Source organism: Cornus florida, unplaced genomic scaffold (genome assembly GCF_030987335.1).
Source record: "Cornus florida cultivar Cherokee Brave unplaced genomic scaffold, ASM3098733v1 CherokeeBrave_3.0.0_Hap2_Chr04, whole genome shotgun sequence".
Taxonomy (NCBI): Eukaryota; Viridiplantae; Streptophyta; class Magnoliopsida; order Cornales; family Cornaceae; genus Cornus; species Cornus florida.
This window is the reverse complement of record NW_026775574.1, coordinates 51,888,125-51,897,171: the sequence shown is the minus strand read 5'-3', so window position 1 is coordinate 51,897,171 and position 9,047 is coordinate 51,888,125. Positions and strand designations below refer to the sequence as shown.

The following is a 9,047-nucleotide window of genomic DNA, read 5'->3' as shown; positions in this document are numbered from 1 at the left end:
AGGTTAAAACTCTTTCTCATAAACTTGACCAATTTTTGTTGAGTCAAAAACCGGTAATTCAATCATCTCCTCTTCCTAATCATCATCTTCATCATTCTTGTGAGCTATGTATGACTTGCTCAAGTGTTTTACATACTACTTCCAATTGTCCCCATGGACATGTGCTTAATGAACACTATGAACAAGTTAATGCTGCATTTGCTCATCCCCTTCTAAATGCTTATGTTCCGATGTGGAGTGAATATTCAAATCCTTCTCAAGGAAGAAATTTTCAAAATCGATATATTCCTTATCATCAAAGAAATAGGGGTTCAAAAGGATTTGTTTCATCCTCTCCTTCTTATCATTAGAGAATTAATCATTTCTCTCATCCTCAAGTTTATAATTCTCAAAGTAGCCCCAATCATCTTCATACACTTTCTAATAATTCTACATTTGAGGATAAGGTCTTAGTGGCTTTGGATAGTTTGGAAATGAACACTAATTTGTTGCATTCTCATTCTTAATCAATATCAAAGATTGAGTCTCAAATAGGGATAATAGTTAATGTATTGAATGCAAGAAAAATAGGCAAATTGCCTAGCCAACCCGAAAGGAATCCAAAAGCCTAATATTGTGTGGAAGAAAACCCTATATCGGGGTGCTCTTCCCAAGAGCAAGTGCAAGCAATTACCACTTTGCGAAGTGGTAGGCAAGTTGACAATAAGGTTGAGCAACCAAGTGAGGACAGTGAACTGGTGCAACCAAAAGTTGGCACCCATCCTATTTCCAATCCTATTCCTATTTCCTTGGATGAAAATGCTCCAAATCGGAATCTTCCATCTTCTTCATTATCACCTTAAGTTACAAGATCTTATGAGCCAAAAGCTCTATTTCCCTATGCTTTAAAGAAAACTTCACCTTTTTGTAGGCAAGAAGGAAAAATTCATGACATGATGGAGGTATTTAAGCAAGTTAACATAAATATTCCTCTCTTAGATGCAATTAGATAAATTCCGCCTTATGCAAATTTCTTGAAAGATCTTTACACACAAAAGAGGAAGAGCAAGGGACAAGGCCCTAAAAAAGTGTTCCTCATGGAGCAAGTGAGCTCCATCATTCAACATAACACTCCACCTAAGTTCAAAGATCCTAGTGCTCTGACCATTTTATATGTGATTGGAAACCATGAGCGTAGAGCTCTTCTTGACTTAGGGGCGAGTGTTAATTTGATTCCTTATCCTGTGTATGTCCAACTAGGTTTAAATAAAATGAAGCCAACCTCGGTGGTTCTTCAATTGGCCGATAGATCCATCAAAACACTTAGGGGCATGGTTGAGGACATTTTCATTAAGGTTGACAAGTTTTACTTTCCGGTTGATTTTGTGGTCCTTGATACTGAACCAGTTACTAACCCTACCAACCACATTCGAATCATCTTAGGAAGGCCATTTCTTGCTACCGCAAATGCTACCATTAATTGTAGATCCGAGGTTATGGACCTTTCCTTTGGTAACATGATGGTCAAGCTTAATGTTTTTAATGCAAGTCGACATCCCATAGATGAAGACGAGTGTTGTCTCATAGATGTCTTGGATGAGGTCATGGAGGAGTCCATTCCTTCCAAGATTGTAAAAAATGCAATCGAGGATAATCATTCATTTCTTCTCTCCGAGGACCCCCTTGCATCTTATCCTCTTGAAATGTATAAGAATTGTGGGTTTGACAATGAAGGATCAATGAGCGAAGTTAATGAATTAATGGAATCCGTGGTGGGTTTGGATTTTCCACCTTGGAAAACTCCAAATGAACCTCTTCCTCCACTCTCTAGTACTCCACCGGTCCCATCTTCAATCTCTCCACCAATTCTTGAGCTTAAAGCTCTACCTTCCACTCTTAAGTATGCCTTTTTAGGCCCGAAAGAGACTCTTCCGGTCATCATTTCTTCAAATCTTGAAAAATATCAAGAGGATGCTCTTTTAAATGTGCTTAAAGAAAATAATAAATCTATAGGGTGGAGTGTGGCAGATCTAAAAGGGATTAATCCTTTTATTTGTATCCATCGCATAATTATGGAAGAGGATGCAAAACCTTTTAGAGATGCCCAAAGAAGATTAAATCCAAACATGAAACAGATAGTTAAAAAGAAAGTTGTGAAGCTCTTAGATGCTGGTATCATTTATCCAATCTCTGATAGCAAATGGGTGAGTCCAACTCAAGTAGTTCCCAAGAAATTGAGGATTATGGTGGTTGAAAATGCAGAAGGTGAGGAAATCTCTAAGTGTACCGCCAATTCATGGCGTGTGTGCATTGTTTACCGTAAATTAAATGCTGCTACTAGAAAAGATCATTTCCCTTTGCCATTTATTGATCAAATTCTAGAGAGACTAGCTAGCCAACAATATTATTGCTTCCTTGATGGCTATTCAGGTTATAATCAAGTAGCCCTTGACCCCTTAGACCAAGAGCAAACCACCTTTACTTGTCCGTTCGGTATATTTGCTTATAGACGGATGCCTTTTGGTTTGTGCAATGCTCCTGCAACATTCCAAATGTGTATGATGTCAATTTTCTCGGACATGGTGGAAGAATATCTTGAGGTCTTTATGGATGATTTTTCTATCTTTGGGTCTTCATTTGAAGCATACCTTAAAAATCTAAATTTGGTGCTTAAAAGATGTCGTGAAACAAACCTTGTTCTTAGTTGGGAAAAGTGCCATTTCATGGTTTAAGAGGGTACTGTGTTGGGTTACGTCATCTCAAAAAGGGGAATTGAGGTTGATAAAGCAAAAGTTGAGCTCATATCTAAATTTCCTTCACCTTCAATGGTGAGAGAGGTTCACTCCTTTTTGGGTCATGCCGGCTTTTATTGCCGTTTCATCAAAGACTTTAGCAAGATTGCTAGACCCTGTGCAATCTTCTTGCCAAGGAAACACCATTCGTCTTTGATCAAGCATGCGTAGATGCTTTTCACAAATTGTGTGACTTGTTGTCATTTGCTCCTATTATGCAACCTCCCAATTGGTCATTACCATTTGAAATAATGTGTGATGCTTCTGATTATGCTATGGGAGCAGTTTTGGGGCAAAGGGTAGGAAAACTTCCACGTGCAGTATACTATGCAAGCAAGACCCTCTCGGGAGCTTAATTGAATTACTCCACCACCGAGAAGGAACTACTTACCGTAGTGTACGCTCTTGATAAATTTTGGTCATACCTCTTAGTGTCAAAAGTCATTGTCTATTCTGATCATGCTGCTTTGAGGCATCTTTTGACCAAGAAAGAAAAAAAGCCTCGTTTGATAAGATTGATCTTATTTCTTCAAGAATTTGATTTTGAAATCAAAGATAAGAAAGGCATCGAAAATATGGTTACCGATCATCTTTCAGGATTAGTGGTAGAATCTTCCCCGAGCCCACCAATTCATGATTCATTTCCGGATGAACAACTCTTCCAAGTTACTAATGGGCAAATTCCTTGGTTTGTCGATATTATGAATTTTCTCACAATTGGCAAACTTTTGACTAATTGGTCAAAGCAAGCAAAAAAGCATTTCTTTGTTAACATCCGAAATTACTATTAGGAGGATCTTATCTTATTTTGATATTGTCAAAATCAAATCGTGAGAAGATGTATTCAAAAGAGCGAAATTCCAAGCGTCATTGTGCATGTGGTGGGCATTTTAGCGCAAAGAAGACCGTCCTGAAGGTGCTTCAAAGTGGGTTATTTTAGCCCACCATTAATAGAGATGCCTACAATTTTTGTAAGGAGTGTAAGAGATGTCAAAAAATGGGTTCAATGTCAAGAAGAAATATGATGCCCTTGACCAATGTTCTTGTTGTTAAAATCTTAGACATTTAGGGCATCGATTTTATGGGTCCTTTTCCTATGTCTTATGGATATCAATATATTTCACTTTCCATTGATTATGTTTCTAAATAGGTGGAGGCTTGTGCAACCAAAACCAATTACCACTCCTTGGTTGTCTAATTCATCAAATCCAATATCTTTACTCTTTTTGGTATGCCAAGAGCAATGATTAGTGATGGGGGAAAGCATTTTTGCAATCAATTCTTAAGGAAACTCTTCATTAAGTACTCTGTTACCTATAAAGTCGCCACCCCTTATCACCCTCAAACAAGTGGGCAAGTAGAAGTGTCAAACCGGGAAATTAAGCATATTCTTGAGAAAACGGTTAACATAACCTGGAAGGATTGGTCACGCAAATTGAATGATACTTTATGGGCTTATTGAACGGCATACAAGACTCCAATTAGCATGTCTCCTAATAGACTTGTTTATGGAAAGCATTGCCAACTTCTGGTTGAGCAAGAACACAAAGCTATGTGGGGGGTGAAGAAGCTAAATTCTGACCTTAACAAAGCCAGAGAGAATCGTTTACTCTAATTTAATGAGTTGGAAGAGTTGAGACACAATGTCTATGATAATGCCAAACTCTACAAAGAAAGAACTAAAGCTTTTCATAATAAACATGATGAGCACTGAAAAGTGCATATTTAAACCCTTTAAGCTTAGCTTTTCTAGTACCTTTATCGATCTCTTACTTTACCGTTTTAGATTAATTTCATGTTATTTCTCTTTTCTGGCACTTATCCCGAAAATACGCTAACTCAGCAAAATAAGAGCTTAAATGAAGAAATTCTGAGATGAAACAAAGAAAGGAGCAAAGTGCAGAAAGAAAGAAGCAAAAGGAAGAAAGGTGGACATTTAACATTCCTCGATCGATCGAAGATGAAGGTTCGATCGATCCAACATGGATCGATCTCAGCATTTCAAGATAGATCCAAACCTTGAACTGAAATCAGAAAGCCCAAATTTTAATCGATCCAACACCATCCTTCGATCGATCGAGCACCTTTGTCCTCATCCAAATGATTGATGTTATCCATTTGTACCACCCTACCAACCACTTTTGTCCTTTTCCCCATAAATATATTCAAAATATCTCAGCTTTGTTCTTATCTGGAGAGCATACCCCAGTTGGATCGATCCAGCCTTAGTTCGATGGATCTCAGCCAAGTTCGATTGATCCAAGTCCAAGGTTCGATCGATCGAACTTCCTCCAGTGCGAAAAATTTAAAAAGCCAGCTCATTCAAGTTGTCTTGTATCCAATCATTAGGGAATATGCTCTGCACGACCCCAGCTCATTTTGTGTGTTATTTGACCTACCTATATAAGGAATATGATACACTTTTTAAAGGGGGATTATTAGCATTTGGTAGAGGTAACTTTAGAAGCTATTCTTAGTATAGAAGAGAAGAGGAGGAGGCTAGAGACACCATTTGGAGTTCTTCATCAACCATGGAGCTTACCCTTGAGGGTTGGAGGAGCACTACCATGAGTGGCTAGACATCCTCTTGGGGCTAGAGTTAGCCCTAAGCATGCTTTCTATATCTTAATCTTGTGTATTATTGAGGGATTAGTGTTGTAATACATGTTTTGACACTTTGTTATATATAGATCTTGTTTATTCAATGATTTATATGGTTTAATGCTTTCAATTGATCATTTCATTCTATCCATATGTCTACGTATGCTAGAATAGATGTTCATGTGCTTGTCTCTAGATTTTGTGTTATTGATGCATGTCTATATGTATTAATGTTATAGATCTAGAGATTGTCAAAACATAGTGCTTAAATGGAATGCTCTTTTGATTTACTAGATGGTTCATAATTATTTCTTGATGGATTGTGCCTCTCCTTTAGTTTACTTTCATGCTACTAGTATAGACATAGTATAGTTGTAGTGTAGTGTTAAATGGGAAGGGAATCCATGCTTGTTGTTTGATGTTCAATACTTTTGAATGCAAGTAGCATATGTGTCTAACCTTGTGGTGTATTAAGATTGTGAGCTTAATGAAAGGATTAATGACTTGTTTTAATCTATTGTGCCTTTCACATGTTGTGTAGACAATATATGCTTCATTGCTTAGATATATTGTGCCTTTCACATGGTGTTTAGACAATACATGCTTAACTAGTCATCCTTACTTGTTGAATCAACCAAATACACACACACACCAATATTGCAACACACCATTTGCCCTCATTTGTCACTTATCAATGGTATAGAAATGCATTGCTTGGTGGTGATCTCTAAACCCCAAGACTCTTTATCTCTCTTATTTACTCGTAATTGCATTCATATTTAGTTTAATTTAGTTGCTCTCTAGTATAACCAACCAACCAACCATTTGTTTGATCACTCAACCTACGAACCCTAATCACAATTCCACAACCCAATTCGACCCTCACAATCCATTGGGACGATCCCTACTCGCCCTAGCTATATTTATAGTGAAGGTAGTAGAGGCTCTTATAAATGTAAAACTTGGCCCTCGCCTTAATGCACACTCTTAAGCTTATGGTGCAGTGACGCACCACAGTTTTTGGCACCGTTGCCAGGGATTGTTTTGGTATGGCAACGTCGAATTTGTGGAATTCAATTAGGATTAGTACTTTTTTGATCGTGTTTCTATTTTTTTTTTATTTTTCATTCGATTACTTATTGTATTTGTTCATCTTTGACTAGGTGCATTGAGTTGGAGAAGAAGGAAAGCAAAGGAAGTAAAAGGAGCTACAAAACAAAGCAAAGCAAAATAAAGAAAAAGCTATAAAAATAAAAAATAAAAAAATAAAAAAATAAAAAAAAAAAAATCGCTAAGCTAAGCTATTAATTTGGAGTCGAAGTGCTATAGGACCTTTGTGAGTTTTATCTACTCAATCTCCTTAGTTAAACTGTGAGCCCACGTGAAGGCATTGCATTTCATTTGTAGATAAATCGTGAGCCCGCGTGGAGGCAAATTTTTTTTTTTGTTTTTGCATTGTCGACAAAGCATGGGAATATGGGATCATTGTATGTGGAGGAAGTTTGTTGATCATTGACTTGTTGCGAAGGAGGAGTGTTTGTTTTGTTGTGTTTAGTGTGTCATTTGTAGTCTTGTGTAGACCTTGTCATATTATTCATTCTAGGCATTTCCATGGAAAACCTAGAAGGTAATCCTGGCTACTTAGATCCACATTTCATGTAAAACCCCTTTCCTAACCAACTCGGTCCCGGAGTACAAGCTCCAATTCCTCCAGTGGTCCTTCGTAATCATTACCATCTTCATGCATATCATGCACCTACTTGTATTGTGTTACCTAATTTTGAGGCAAATCATTATGAAATCAAGCCCGAGACCATTCAAATGTGTCCACTCTTTTATGGCTTAGATGATGAGGAGTCTTACAAGAATCTTAATGAATTCTTTGAAATATGTTCCACCATTAGATACATGGATGTTCCGGAGGAAGTCCTTAGACTACTCCTCTTCCCTTTCACACTTAAAAATAAAGCAAAGCATTGGTTCAATACTTTGGGGGCAAATTCAATAACATCTTGGGCACAAATGCAAAATGAATTTTTAAAAAAAATTTACCCCGTAAGTTTGACTAATGCAATGTGTGCTTCTATTCGAGAATTCTCTCAAAGGGAAGGAGAATGGTTACATGAGGCTTGGGAAAGATTGAACGATTTGCTAAGCAAATGCCCTCATCATGGCATTCCGAAATGGCAAGTGGTTCAATATTTCTATGAGAGCTTATCCAGCATTCATAAGGACATTGTTGGTACATCATGTGGAGGATCATATTTTGGAAAACATGAAGATGACATTTGGCAACTCTTCGAGAAAACGAGCGAAAATTCTTTGCAAAAATATTATGCTTCTCGATTTGACCATAATTCAAAACAAAAGAAGAGAGATTTGCAAGTGTGTTAAGTAGAGAGTCCACTAGAAATTGTAGCCGAGATTAAAAGTCTTTCTCAAAAATTTGATTAATTCTTGTTGAATCAAAAACCGGCTAACCATTCATCTCCCTTTCGTCATACCTCTCATCTTTGTGAGCCTTGCATAACATGTTTAAGTGTTTTGCATACTACTAATGATTGTCCCCATGGACATGTTTTTAATGAACATTTTGAACAAGTCAATGCTACTTTTGGTCACCCTTTTTCAAATGCATATGTTACAAGGTGGAATGAAAATTCAAGTCCTTATCAAGTTAAAAAATTTCAAAGCAAGTACATTCCACCTCATAAAAGAAATGCAGGTTCTCAAGGATTCGTCACTTTTTCTTCCCATTACCAAAGAATGAATGACTTCTCGCATCCTCAATTGTATGATTCTTAAGTAGATTTTCATCATCGTCATGCACTATCTAGTAATTCTACATTTGAAGATAAGGTTTTGATGGCATTGGGTAGCTTAGAGATGAATACCAACTTGTTGCATTCCCATTCTCAATCTATATGAAAGCTTGAATCCGAAATTGGGACCATAGCTAATGCATTGAATGCAAGGTAGGTTGGTAAGTTACCTAGTCAACCTGAGAGGAACCCAAAAGCCCAATTTTGTGTGGAAGCAAACCCTACATCGGGGTGTTCTTCCCAAGCTCAAGTTCAAGCAATCACCACTTTGAGAAGTGGAAAACAAGTGGATAATAGGGTTGAACTACTAAAGGAAGATAGTGAACTGCTGCAACCAAAAGTTGTCACCCATCCAATTCCTACTTCTACACCTATCTCCTTGGATGAAAATGTTCCAAATCAGAAATCTCAATCTACTCCACCATCATCTTCTTAAATTGCAAGGTCTCATGAGCCAAAAGCTCCTTTCCCTTATGCGTTAAGAGAAACTTCGCCTTACGGGAGGCAAGATGGGAAAATACATGATATGATGGATGTTTTCAAGTAAGTAAACATAAATCTTCCTCTCTTGGATGCAATTAGGCAAATTCTGCCATATGTAAAATTCTTGAAGGATCTTTGCACACAAAAGAGGAAGAGCAAGGGACAAAGCCCTAAAAAGTGTTCCTTACGGAGCAAGTGAGTTCCATTCTTCAACAAAACACTTCACTTAAGTTCAAAGATCCCGGTGCTCTGACTATTTCTTGTGTGATTGGAAACCATGAAATTCGTAGAGCTCTTCTTGACTTAGGTGCTAGTGTTAATTTGATTCCTTACTCTATGTATGTCCAATTAGGGTTGAATGAGTTGAAGC

The 9,047-nt window shown here is 37.4% G+C and overlaps 1 pseudogene; it reads right to left on the bottom strand.

Moving 5' to 3' along the window:
- Positions 1-7,449: 7,449 nt before the first annotated feature.
- On the bottom strand, positions 7,450-7,549 carry LOC132305918 (small nucleolar RNA R71; annotated as a pseudogene).
- Between the last annotated feature and the right edge of the window lie 1,498 nt (positions 7,550-9,047).